At 46.9% G+C, this 13,286-nt stretch overlaps 1 protein-coding gene and 1 long non-coding RNA gene across 4 annotated transcripts in view; one reads left to right on the top strand and one right to left on the bottom strand.

Moving 5' to 3' along the window:
• LOC135904057 (uncharacterized) overlaps nt 1–10,055 on the bottom strand; it is a 79,486-nt gene extending 69,431 nt beyond the window's left edge. Inside the window, exon 1 of the long non-coding RNA XR_010564999.2 lies at nt 9,806–10,055. This is a non-coding gene — a long non-coding RNA (uncharacterized lncRNA). The remainder of the gene's footprint in view (nt 1–9,805) is intronic.
• Nucleotides 1–13,286, top strand: part of Dh44 (diuretic hormone 44) — a 411,787-nt gene that overhangs the window by 368,675 nt on the left and 29,826 nt on the right. The gene's annotated exons all lie outside the window — the stretch shown is intronic.

Raw genomic sequence — 13,286 nt, 5'->3', positions numbered from 1 at the left:
GGTTTCAGGGACAACGCCGCCGATGCCGACACAAACAATATGATACCCTCGCTTCCGCAGCGCTAAGAACCAGGTCTAGCCGTGGGAAGGTGGTCACGTATTCGTCGACGTGCCGGGGCCTACGTGAAATAACCGGCGCGTCGGCAACTGAAGAGCACCCTATCCGCCACACAAGAACAGGGGGGGGGGACCCTTTCCTCCTCTTTCTGCATGGCGGCGACGGTGTTCTATGCAGTCACGTTATCTTGACTCTCTAGCGGCGTCAGCGGCATCCAGCGGTATCAGTCGGTCGCTGCTAGCGCTGGGGGGATGAAAGGGGGGCGGAGCTGGTTACGAGGCCGACGACAACGCCGACGACGACGCGAAACCCAGGAACGGACGCCAAAGAGCTGCGCTCTAAAAGTAGCATCGGGAAATTGCACGCTGAGGACACCGATAAGTATACAGTGCGACGCAACTCGAGAAATAGTACTGAAAGACAAAGAATTTAGAAGAAAAAAAAAAGATTGAATCATCGCGACGGCACATCACAGTACTACAGTACGTAGGCGTCGAAGTCTCTACAATGAAATTCTTTTTGAACAGCTCTGATAGCGCCCACGCAACAATGGTTGCTTGTATACTGTCAAATGCTCATATTCTGCGGCTTAAAGCTCATGGCACGGTGCGAAAACGCGCGCGGAGAAAGCGAAAAAGTGCGCGGACAAGCATGCAGACGCGCAGTCGGTCGCTGCGAATCTGCGCGATCGCTGCATTGAGGCTTCGTTCTATTACGCTCCATTTAGTCATAAAAACACTATAAGAACATATTTCACATAGTTTGCTCTCAGCGTTTACCTACCTTTCACGCAAAAAGCCGGTTCGGGAGACTCCATCGCGGCGACCGCGCGCAGTGGCGTTCACTGTACGTATTCGGTAAAGAGATAGCGTCTGTAAACGATTGTGTGCTTTCAGTCTGCCCAAGATTATTATTTAGACAGTAAGAAACTTCTCTCGTTTCGAAAGTACTTACAGAAATACCCGGGAGAGCTCGCGCGTGGTGTTTTCAGTGAGCGCTGACAGCAAAACTTATGAGGAGGGCGCCGCGTGATCCCTCACACTACGCCAGCGAGGCGCTTCCGATAGATGGCGACTCCGTAACTCCTCGCCGCCAATACCGCGATTGGACCGTTGGTTTGATCACTACGGCCCGCAGCCCGGCGAGGTCGCGTCTGTGGTACCGCGCCGCAGGCGAGAAATGTAAACGAGAGAGGACAATCTCGCCCGACACGATGGCGGAGTAACGCCGATTTCCGGCGTCACTTTAGCTTCACATCGAGTCAAGTGAGCGGCCCCTCCTGATATTTTCCTTCTTGCATGGCGCGAGCGAAAGCTTGCGAGGGTGAGCCGATGTGCGGGCACTGCGGCGGTGGCTGAGCGCCCGTATCTCGGACGACGCCTATTTCAGTTTCCTCGAAGGACACGCGAGATCTGTGCCGCCTGTTGCGAGAGAGAAATTTGGAGACTGCGCCCACTGACACTGTTCGCGCCAATCCCGCGGGCGCTGTCGTGTTTGATCCCGTGGTGATGCGTCCATTGCTCCCCTCAACTATCTCCGCGATTACAATCGGTGTTTATGACGCCTGTGCGGCTTAGTAAACCTCTGTTTCGGGAGATATCGTAGACGGCGACTGGGTAGACGACACGAAGCTCCAGCCACAGTTTCAGAGAAGATGCAAAAGCGCTCTGGAAGCTGATTAAGTTATGTCTGAACGGTGCGAGCAGCGTATATGGTGCTTGTTTTAAAAGCTAGGCTAAATGTGTACTGCAAGCTATCCAAACTTTCCGCTCATGAATTGAATCAGCGTTAGTGTGTTTTGCTCTTCGCTCTTTATTTAGGAAATATTTTGAAGCAGCGGCTTGTCACATTTCTGACTCAGTAAATTTCCTAGGTGCCGTCACTATCTGATTATTTTTGCTTAATCGCTTGCGGTTGTGCTCGGTTCCAACACATTTGTTCTTGCTGTGCGCAAAGCTTAAAACGTAGCCTTTTTGTACATTGCAATACTTTGTAGCAAAGATGTATTATCGCTAGTAACTAGCTTACTCTTGTGGACCGTCACAAAACATTCAGCTTCAACCATTCGTGCGCTAACGTAGTAGTCTGTCATTTATTGAGCGTTTATGGTGCGCACATACTCAAGTGTGTGCCCATTCACTTATTGACACGTTGGCAATAGAGTGGGCGCGAGACTCCGTGCCAATTGAAGTAGATGTGTGTAGATACTGTGCGCGAAACGTACTATGATAGGAAGCGGCGCTACACGCTTTGTCGTTGTTTAACCAGTGGTACCCATTCTTGCCGACGTTCCGGGGCTGAAGAACTTTGAAGTTTAGCGATACGACGCTGGCGGATGAGCAAATTTCTGTATCCTCGAAGAAAGCCGTACAGCTACAAATGCCGGTAACACATACGGGCAGTTGCAGTAACGGTCCGCGAACTTGGCTACCCAGATGCATTTCATCCCTTGATATGCCAGTCACTATTTTTGCAGTCAACTATTGCACACGTCTTCTCACCACGCGATTCAATCGAGTGTGAATGGGGCACAGTGTGTCAGCGAATACTCAGTTGCACTTCCGACAGCTGATCGCACAGAAGCAAGGTGGGAGCGGTTTCGCATTCATGCGCTGTCACCGAGGCAACGTGCGGCGCGCAGCCGAAAGCGCCATCTCGTTTCCATAGAACAAACTGCTGCGCGAAAACGGTCGAGAACGGAGGAGTACGCACTTGGCTCCGTTCGTCTCTATCCGATGGCAATGCACACTACGCGAGAGCCGGCCGTTCCGTTCAAACGAGATCAAAGTGGCCGATAGAGTTCGTAACGGGCGCGCATACAAAACAATATTTTAACGCGATAGCATTAAGGAGCTCGTGTCGCAGAAAAGCCGGTGTCGTCGGCGTCGGTGTCGGCGTCCGCGGCGTTGACCGTGAGCGATAAATCACAGCAGGCACTCCATAAATAAAAAGCAACTTCCAGGATGGGTTGGGTGGGAATCGAACCAGGGTCTCCGGAGTATGAGACGGAGACGCTACCACTCAGCCACGAGTTTTTTTTTCTTTATTGCCGACTTCAACACGTCAGTTTACAAAATCAGTCCGCGCGAAGAACACAACACGTATGTTAAAAATACGTCACCCTCACTTGGGGTTACGTGATGAGATTAAAATTCACGCATGTGTAGCAAAGCTTCCATTCTTGGAAGCCACTCAGGCACTGGGTCTTGTATCTTGTATCCTTCAATAGCTCTGCTCACAGATTCACAAAAATACTGTCTTATGGGCCTGGCATCAATGTCTGCGTGGCTGACCGCCATCCTGGATCGCCAAATACTGTGCTGGCCCAATATCATAATCATGTCAAAAGGAATCCCGTCTTCACTCTCGACGGGCAGAAATCTAATTCCGAAAGCATCAACCGGTAAGTCTTTTTTAATCGTGCGTTGGAGAATGTCCCAAAAGAAAAGGGCTTCCCAACAATCTAAGAAAACATGTTCGATAGTTTCCGGCTTCCGGCATATGAAACAATCACTCAGCCACGAGTTCGATGCTTCCAAGAGGTACAAACGCGCCTCTAGTGAATGCGGTTTTGCCTTCGAAACGAGCCGTGGAAAGTTATACTGCAGTGTATATCGGTAATTATGACCATGTAACTTACAGAAGTCGCAATTACACGAGTAGCGAAGTGCGTTTCGCTGCATTTCTTCTGCGCTTTCCGCACACGCAGAGCCATCTTGCGGCAAACACAGAAGACCCCTCCTCTCCATGTACGGCGCTGCCCCGACAGATAGCGCCACGCGCGCATTGGAGCTGTCGCGACTCGGACTCTCTCCCCTGACAACGCTTCGCCTTGCTCCCTAAGCGTCCTTCCTTTCTTTAGATCACTATCTGTCCATCTCTCTGCCCGTGCCGATCACGACGTTTGGCTGGCGTGCATCATTTCCCCCTCTTAGAGATACGGAGTTCTTTGGTTCGTTCCGCTTGCTCAGGTGCACGTTTCGTTGCTGCGCCGAACGCCGCGTTGCTCGACCATATGGCTCGACGCTCACCGCGTCCGATGCGGGGCGCCTCGTGAGTGATGGCTGCCCTGTAGCCCATTGTCTTGCACCCCTTGGCGGGTCGACGGGAACGCTGTCGCGTTCCACTCTTGAAGGCGAAGCTTAAGCGTCCTCCAATTTTTCGCATTAACAATCGGTCGTTATTCATTGGGGTGCGGCCTCTAAAGCGCCATCCACTGCAGGCCCCAACCCATACGCTTCACTCTGCTTGGCAGGAACCCTCACTGTCAGGCCCGGTGGTGAAGCATAGGTAAAAAAAATTAATACTGCTTAAGGGAAATGGGGAAATAGGTAATAATGCAGATTAAAAAAGAACAAGTAAGCAAAATGTTCTAACGCGCATTCGAACGACTAACCTCGCAATCACGAGCGTGGTGATGTGACCCACGAGAAACTTCTTTTTTTCTTACGTGGTATTTATTCCGTCACGTGTGTACGAACGCACTATTCGCGAGAAGCGTGTAAGCACTATTCATGGCCTTGAAAGGACCGATAAATCACGCTGTGCGCACCAGACACCAACCAAAACTACAAGTAGTTTTCAGCTTGACAGAGTAGCAACGACAAGCAGCTTATCGAGAGGTGGTACCAGTCTGGTTCTGTTAAGTTCTGTTATACGTCCTTCAAGTGACGTGCTGAAATTTCGATGACACCATGGATTCAGCGTTTTGGTCCAACACGCGTGTCTTCCACAAGCCACGTGGTCCAATTGGGAAACGCACACATCAAGTATCAGATAGCATGCTGACTCAAAATGAAGCCGTCCTTAAGAGGAAGCTTTAGCTCGGGTGCTCCTATATAAATGCATGTAAAAGGAGAATTCGTTTTTCTCGGCAACCACTGCACCAAATTTGGCGAAGTATGTTGCATTTAAAAGAAAAACTTAACTTCTAGTGAATGGTGATTCCGAATTTTCTACATATATATCGTAATCTTTTTATTAAATGGCAAAAATCGAACACTTTCAGAAAACGAGAATATCAAGTTTACAACTCTAACCCAGCAATGACAAATTATATCACAATTTTATTAATTGCATCTAAAGCGCACAAAATTGATATGTTGCACATGAATCTCAAAGAGTTTCGTAATATGGAAATACAGTTTTTTGTTGAGCCCTTGTACATAACGTAATATATTCACGTAAGATATAAATCGACAAACAAAATTTGTCCGCTTTCAGTGGTCAAGTGGATGTCGTTTACAGAACCGCGATATCTGTCCTGATTCAGAGATATTAATTTGTAAACGTCGTGCATCTACTTTTTTGAAACTTCCGAATTTTTGAAAACTTTTTTAACAATATTCAAGCCCTAAATTAAAAGTCCGCTCCCAATAGTCCCTAGAATTTGACTTTCTCTCTCAAATGCAACAAATTTCATTAAAATCGGTCCAGGGATCATCTCAGAAAAACGTTTTTGCGTTTTACATGTATTTGAATAGGCCGCGTCGGAGTTGGGCCCGAGCTAAAGCTTCCTCCTAAGGGTCCTTTGAAACACATCCCAAAATAATATTGCGTCCTTACAACTTATGAAGCAATGCTCTAGAGTTTCAGGTACGTCGCAATGGTGCCAATTCACAGTAGATACAAAGATGCCTTTTCTGTACAACCATGTTTTAACAGTTGGCGTTTCACCCTATTACAAAAGCCAGCGTCTTCCAGTGTGAAATCAGTGCGTTTTTTGGCGCTGGGTCACACTGGGTACTCTTGCCCTCGCTGGGACTCACTGGGACACCAGTGAGAACGCTGGATAAAAGCTGGGTCACACTAGAAGAGACGCTGGTTCCACTGCGATGACGCTGGGGCGCACTGGTTTGTGCTGTACAGACGCTGGTTCTCGCTGCAGTTCGCTGGTTCGCACTGGAAACTGCGCTGGTTGTGTTTGTGCCGCGCTGGTTCCAGTACGCAAGGACGAGCGCTGTTGAATATTAAATGCTTTATACAATTTCATCGCTTGATACTATTCTCCTATCCTAAATAACGCTATATCTTGGGGTCATAAAAGCTTATTTCGTGTCGCAGCTTGGAATAAAGGTGCGTGAGTTGTCCTGTTTATTCATGGACATTTGACACTGAAGATCACTTTCGTTTTTTTGTTTTTTTTTTCGTTTTCCCTTTTGACTGGGCGTATAGCTGAATTCTCGAACGAAACGACGCAAACGCATAGGACGCCGCGTTTTTTAGTAGTTCGCACGCAACATACGAATGGGAGTTGCCGCCGTTGTCGCAGTGTTGTGGACATGAAATGCAGAAGTCGTTCAGGCGCGCGCGAACGGACCCCAAGTTGGAAGCCTATCGCTGACTGATATTATCGCATCGATAATAAAACTGAGGTGATTCGTGCGCTTACACTTTGCCTATTGTACTCAAAAAACGTTATGAGGCTCAAATACTCACATTCTAGCTTTCGCCAGCTATCCGCGCCGAGATCGGTCCCTATCGAAGCTCAGGCATAGCGTATCCGCCGAGTCCGTCTTCACGCTATCGGCGCGTCTAGGCTCAGAAATCAAGAAGTCTAGCAAGGATAAATCACTCTATATTTCAGCTTTCGCATCGGTGTTCTTAAATAAACATTTTTTTTTCATGTCTACAGTGCCAGCACAAGAAGCGATGACCGCCGATGTGACACGTCATAAACACAGGTATATGTGCTATCACCGAAGGCTCCCAGCACTAGCTTGCGCTTCTCTGACGAAGATATATGACTAGACAGACGTGTAGACTGAAAGGCATCACTTAACTAAGAAAACGTTGCATATCTATCGCGTGAAGAACAAGAAACTGCCATCGAAATCGGCAGTAACAACCCATACAGCATCCCGGGTCGGCGGTTCATTTAGGACTTTTTTCGAAGTTAAAATACCAATCGCAAGTGAAAATCGATGTTGTGGCACTTCCGAGCATGCTGCTGAATACGGGCATCAAATTTTTCTTCGTAGTACAGGCGTGAGTCTTAGTTGCTGGGCGATAGCGCAATGTCTGTGCGAGACGTAGCTCTGCGAAACTAAAACTGCTTCTCGATTTTGACATGGCAAATTATCCGTTTATGTTCATCTGCTAGCGTGGCGTAGCTGTACGATACAACGGTACAGGCAAGGTATTTCTTTTAGGTTCTGAACGAGATGTTCTTAAAAGAGATAGACGAATGCCGGTAAGAGCCTCTGTTAAATCTTTCTTTCTTCAACTACATACACGCACTCTTCCAGAGAAACCGTGGTTGCAAAGCAAAGGCATTTTTGTACCTTGGTCTGTAAATTGCTTTATATGCAAAAAACTGGAGACGATCGAGCGTATTTTTCGGGACTGCCATGACGCAGTGTTTGTGTGGGATATTCTAAAACGCAGCGTTAAAAAGGATTTGCGGTTAAGTGCTTTCGGGATACGCTTCCTGCCATACGCGGAACCAGAGGGAGTGCCCGTCGATATGTTAATGCTTCTGTGCATGCATAGCGTGTGGCGAACGCGTATGGATATTAGACATAAGCGCATTGTTCAGCCCCAGCACATGAATACTTCATTGAAAGTGTGCTATATATACCCGAATTTTTCTGTGCACAGAGTGATCCTCCTGATTGGCTAAATGCTTTGGACAAAGTGACTAGCCTACATCGTTCTCATCACAACACACTGGTCCGGCATTGACTGGTTGTTTACGGCCATGTAATATTCCCATTGTACTTTCTTTTGCCAAGCCGGTAATATTAAAAAGAAAAAGCTAGAGTGGCGTAGCGCTAAAGTGCCCGGCTTGGCATCTGTAGGTCGGATGATCGAACCATGGTCCGAGCAGTTTTATTTTTACGTTTTCTTTTCGGTTTTTTATTGCACTAAAACGCTCTTTGATGCTTTCTGTATTCAAAAAAATATATACGGTGTCCAGGCACCGCATATTTAACGCGCTAGAGCTGTTTTTCGCGCCAGTACCCAGAGCCTCGCAGTACGCCGTGCCTGCCCAGCATTCAGCGCGCGGTACTGGGCCCATAATTCGGCGCACTGGGTCTCAGTGGCACTTGGTTTTGCAATAGGGCACTGCGTAACTTATAGAAAATGTTTTTGTACACGGGGATAAAGGCATCTTGCGGACTCGATGAAATACATCAGGCCCTGGCAGACTGGAAAATGTAGAACGGTAAAGGGGAAGTGGAAAAATTATTGATATAGATTCTTTATACAGCTATTTTCTGGACGCTGTGCAGATATATTCTGGAGAAAACCGAACCAAGAGGAAATGCGCAGTGAAATACACTTCATACATAAAACCATACAAAGAAGGCCGTTCAGAATATTTGGATGAAACTGCCACGTTGGGTGAACAGCTTACGGGCCTGCGCGTCACGTGACGCCGACGACGTCACTACGCGCGCCGGCTGCGCGGGAACCGATGTCACGCGCCGGTTCCTCGACCGCCGCACGACTTATCGGGGTAATAACTAACACTACGAAGGGAATTATACACACTTATTGATCACAGCAGACGCTGTCTGTAAACATATTTACCACTACACAATGTTCGCGCCTGAAATGGATGACGACAAACGACATCGCGCTGTAGTATAGACACGTATTGTCTTTTATAGTGTGTGTTATAAGATCATAACTGACAGCCAAAAGAAGTCATTGCCCTGATAAGAGGCAGGCACAGTAACAATACCGGAAAATAGTTGTTTATTAATGTACGCACTAGGAGCCTCAGTATTATGACAGAAAGCAGAACATAGCACACTGGAATGCCAAAGCCATGCCAAAAGTTGGAACACAAAAACCATACTGCCATTTTAATTGTAGGTTAGACAAAAATAATATTTTACTCATTTATCAGATTGAAAAATGCTGCACTTCAAAGACATGAAACACAACACATTGCACTTCACAGTCAAAGACATGCGAAAAAGCCACTGTCCATTAAACACACTGGTGGCCAAATTGTGGACTATAGTAGGATAAATAAGCGGCGCAAAGAACCACTTATTGCACTGCTACAGGTAGAGGCATCCACAAGAAATCCCAGCGCACAAACTAAATTGCACAAATCTCTGTATGCACTCTGCACAAGAAAAGCACAGATAGCCACAAGTTATCACAAATAAGTCATTCACCAACAACAGCAAGAACTGTCTGAGGTTTAGTTCAATGATAAAAAAGAAATATATCGCATTGAGTAGCCTAAAACACTACACTTTCAACTTACAAAACAACGAACTGCCATTTAAATTTAGGCTCGAAAATATTCACGACAGAAACCAAAGAAGGCTCATTGTACTGCAACAGGCAGAAGTCGGCTGAAGAAATCACATCCCAAAACTGCAATAAAATACCCGCAGCGTATTTTAACACAAGTGTGCAGAGCACAAGGTATGGAAAACTACTCTTCAGGGCAGCCGGAAAAAAACTATATGCACAGATCTACGGCGCAACCGCGGTACTGGCAGTGAAACTAAGAACGTGTCCTGTTCTTGTATCCGTGTATGAAGTGCTCTCGATGCATGAAGCGTGAAATTATCCGCTCAAACCTGCAGCAAGGTACAAACGTCTCGTGAACGCCTGAGAAGCCACTTATTAAAATAAGCTAACGCTCTCCCCTTTGTGTAAACGTGTTTACAGTCCGTGTGGGCGCAATAAGTCTATCTGGCCTGCGGAAGTATCACAGTAAGGATGCTTAGCAAGTACGAGCAACTAGGAGCACACAACAGGACCATCGAGAATTCTCACCTTATTGTACGAAGTGGGCGAGAAGTCCTTCCTAGGAATGGCGCGTAGCCACTTCTTGAAAGTGTCGTCGTGTTTAGTGAAAGAAAACACTTGTATCCTCTTCCCCGCATCGTAGTTGCCGATGCACCCAGGCACCCAACACTTACTTGGCATTTTAGCACCCACTGCACCTCGCGCACGGAAACAAAATTGCTGCAAAACAACAAAGGGAAACGATAAGCGCGACCACGCCGCTCCAACCAACCGGTCCGCGCGCTGCCAGGAGCGTGAAAGAACGAGGCTAAATTCATGTCGCTGACGCTGCGGCTTCGGGAATTGTTATCCTGCCGGATATGACGTTAAAATTTTGGGCGCAGGCCTGAAAGCTGTTCAGGACGTAATGATAAAGCATGGACTACGTTAACCTGTACGAATAATCGTAGTATTAGGGTGAAATATCATGATGAAGCAGGCACGACAAATGATCTGTCGCAGAAATAGATGCATCAGTCCACCTGTACATACAGCTCTAAAGATGTTATCTTACCTCATAGGCACATATGCAGAACATCACACAAAATTAGCAAAGATTCTATGAAAACGTTGAGTGTAAGTCCGTCCACAATGAAGGACATGCTGTACATAAAATATTTTTGAAGCCAGGAACTAGCTGCGAGCCGCTGCCCTACCAAATATAGAAAGGCACTGTGGTGTAAAAGTATCCGCATGGCGTTCAAGTGCTAGTACTCGTTCTCGCCAGACATGTGCACTGAGCGCATCAAAAGGAACACCAAGGTATTTAGGTTACCGGGACACTGGTCCATTCCATACCAGCGTAGTGACTCGGTGTACAACTCCATAAAACAAACCAATGACCTGAGCTTTTTGACCAATTTATCTGGGCACTAGAACCCATACCAAGTTTTTCAGTCAATGACAAAACTTTCTCAATGCTTGGTGTGTCCGAACAGAAAAAGGCAACATCATCTGCGTAAGTCAGTACATTGAGTTCGTTGCCCAAGGTGTTAAAAGCATGAATGGCACTGCACCTTAGATTGCTTATACACAATTACTCTAAATAAAGAGAAAATAGAAGTGGCGATAACGATGTCTATTCTTTCCTTTGTGAAGCAGAGTTGCTTTACAGAGGAAAGAATAGACACCGGCTGGGAAAGATCACGGTTAGCAATGGTGCTGCGAGAAGAGCAGTTAGAGTAGACCACGCGAACACCTTTGTAAACAACGTACGCAATCCATCTGGCCATGCTGAGTACGTAGGGGAGACAGGAGTACTGATAACGCTAGCCTTACTGGTACCCGGTCTGGTGCTATGGGAGTCGACACCAAAGGCGTTCCCACGCTCGTCTTGATCGCATGCACGTTTCTTCAGCACTCCTAAACTGCCGGATTTCACTTGAGTGCATTCTATTTCATTCTCTGATATCTGCATGGTGATTTGTCGGTTTGTTGATGGTTGCACTAATTTCAAGCCGAAGTGGAGGCACGGAAGCCTCATGTAAGCCTAATTGGCAATAAACACTTCATATCTCGAGTACGTCGATTGCTAACATCTAGCTTTTCTGAAAATTTACTCATTTGCAGCAGCCTGGGAAATGTTTAACTGGGAAAACAGGACATAGCAATCCAAGTTATCTCCATCAGGTTGTTGTTCAAGAAGTGCGAAGAAAAAAAATGTTGCAGAAAAGCCTATAATCTGCATGAACTGAAATCAGAAACGTCTGGTGCGAACAAAATCACCTTTGTTAAAATTCATCTTCAAAAGCACGATGCTGAACGCTGTAGAGGTGCTCGTGTTCGCTCACGTGCAACCCGTGCCTGGCGCTCTGAAGAACCAACGCGCCAGGCGCTACGTGATTAGCGTCGATATGGAAATTCGAGGCACATCTCAGACATGTATGCTAATGGCGCAGCTTGTCACAAACACGCAATACATCGTCAAGCAATCTCAAAGATATTATACAACGCTGTTCAGCTCTACCCACAGGTAAAATCCTGATGTTCTGACACCTTTTGCCTCCCTCGTGAACCCTCTCTCAGAAGACGGTGGTTATGTTACTAGTGGACTACTTACCCAACAAGAAATAGGACTTGCCATTGATCATTTACCACTTTCCAAAACACAAGGCTCTAATGGAATCTCCGGATAATTTTATAAAGCCTTTAAGTTTATATTAAGCCCTGTTTTACTTAAATCATTTACTGCTAGTTTTGATTAATATTGCATACCACGATCACTTACCAAAAGTCATATTAACTAAATCCCTAAAAGTAGTGACAAAGAAAAATTACGGTCTCTAGATACCTATAGACCCATTACACTGACGAAAGTAGACTACAAAATTTATGCACAATTCCTACCTAATTGGCTCCAATATGTAACGTAATTACTTATTGGGCCTCACCAGACTTTGCGGATTCCATACAAATGAGCTTGCATTTAATCCGAACAGCTCTTCTGTACTGCCCATCCCACTTTCACCACTTTACATTACATGGCTTCATGTCGATTTAGCAAAAGCATTGGACCGAGTGAACCACACTTTCATTTTAAAACGATTAGAATACGCTAATGTTGCTCGGTTGTTAAGGCAATGGGAAACGACCGGAATATTGCGGAATATTTATTCGCGCTCGCATAGTTCAGCATCGTTGGCGTGTCCGTGCCACCTAGGCGCAATCCCCGCGTTTCTTTCTCGCAACTCATGCAACGCGCGTCCCGAAGACGCGCCTTATCTCGACAAAACGGAAACACGCATCGTAGAGGCAATCTGCGATCGGTTCGAAGCCTGTTCGGCCCGAGATTGCTGATGGCTCCGTTTGCGCTGTGTTCTGGCGTGCCCAGTTCGCATTGGAGCGAGCGAAAGAACGAAGGAGAACTCGGTTGCCACTCCTCATCGTTCTGATAGCGACTGCCCGCGCTCATCGAGTGAGATGTGTTCATGTCTGCCTGCGCGCGCGTTGTAGGGTGTTTGTTAATTTCGTTACTAAGCGAGACGTTTCTTTGTAGTGCTGTCTAATAATTTGCTATCGCCATCAATGCTTCGCCATTCGGGCGAAACTATGACTTTTTGTCGGCTTTCGTCGATGACCATTCGTCAAGTAGATATGTTCAGTGCGCTGGATACTATCATTACGGTAATTGTTTCATGCGGACGATGGGAAAATGGCAAAGCCATAAAAAGTGCAGCTTTTATTTCCTCAAGCGAATCTCGGTCCCCTTGCCTCCAACTCGCGAGCTGTCTTGGCCGGTTATTTCGCGCGTCGAGGTCGCAGCCGGCAAGAAGGAAATTTAATGCGCGATCATCTCGCTCGCTAACAGATAGAAGCGTTGCGCGCCTCGAAAAACTCGCCGGCCACTTAGCGCCGCACTTTCCCCGAGCGAGTCAATCACTCGCTCGACGCTAGCATGCGCTAAACACGTGCTGTCATTTCGCTCCCGGCGACGGCTGGCCGGAACAGGTGCGAACCACAAGAGCTTTCG

Source organism: Dermacentor albipictus, chromosome 5, assembly GCF_038994185.2.
Source record: "Dermacentor albipictus isolate Rhodes 1998 colony chromosome 5, USDA_Dalb.pri_finalv2, whole genome shotgun sequence".
Taxonomy (NCBI): Eukaryota; Metazoa; Arthropoda; class Arachnida; order Ixodida; family Ixodidae; genus Dermacentor; species Dermacentor albipictus.
Note: the sequence above shows the minus strand (reverse complement) of the source record. Positions and strands in the feature narration are given on the sequence as shown.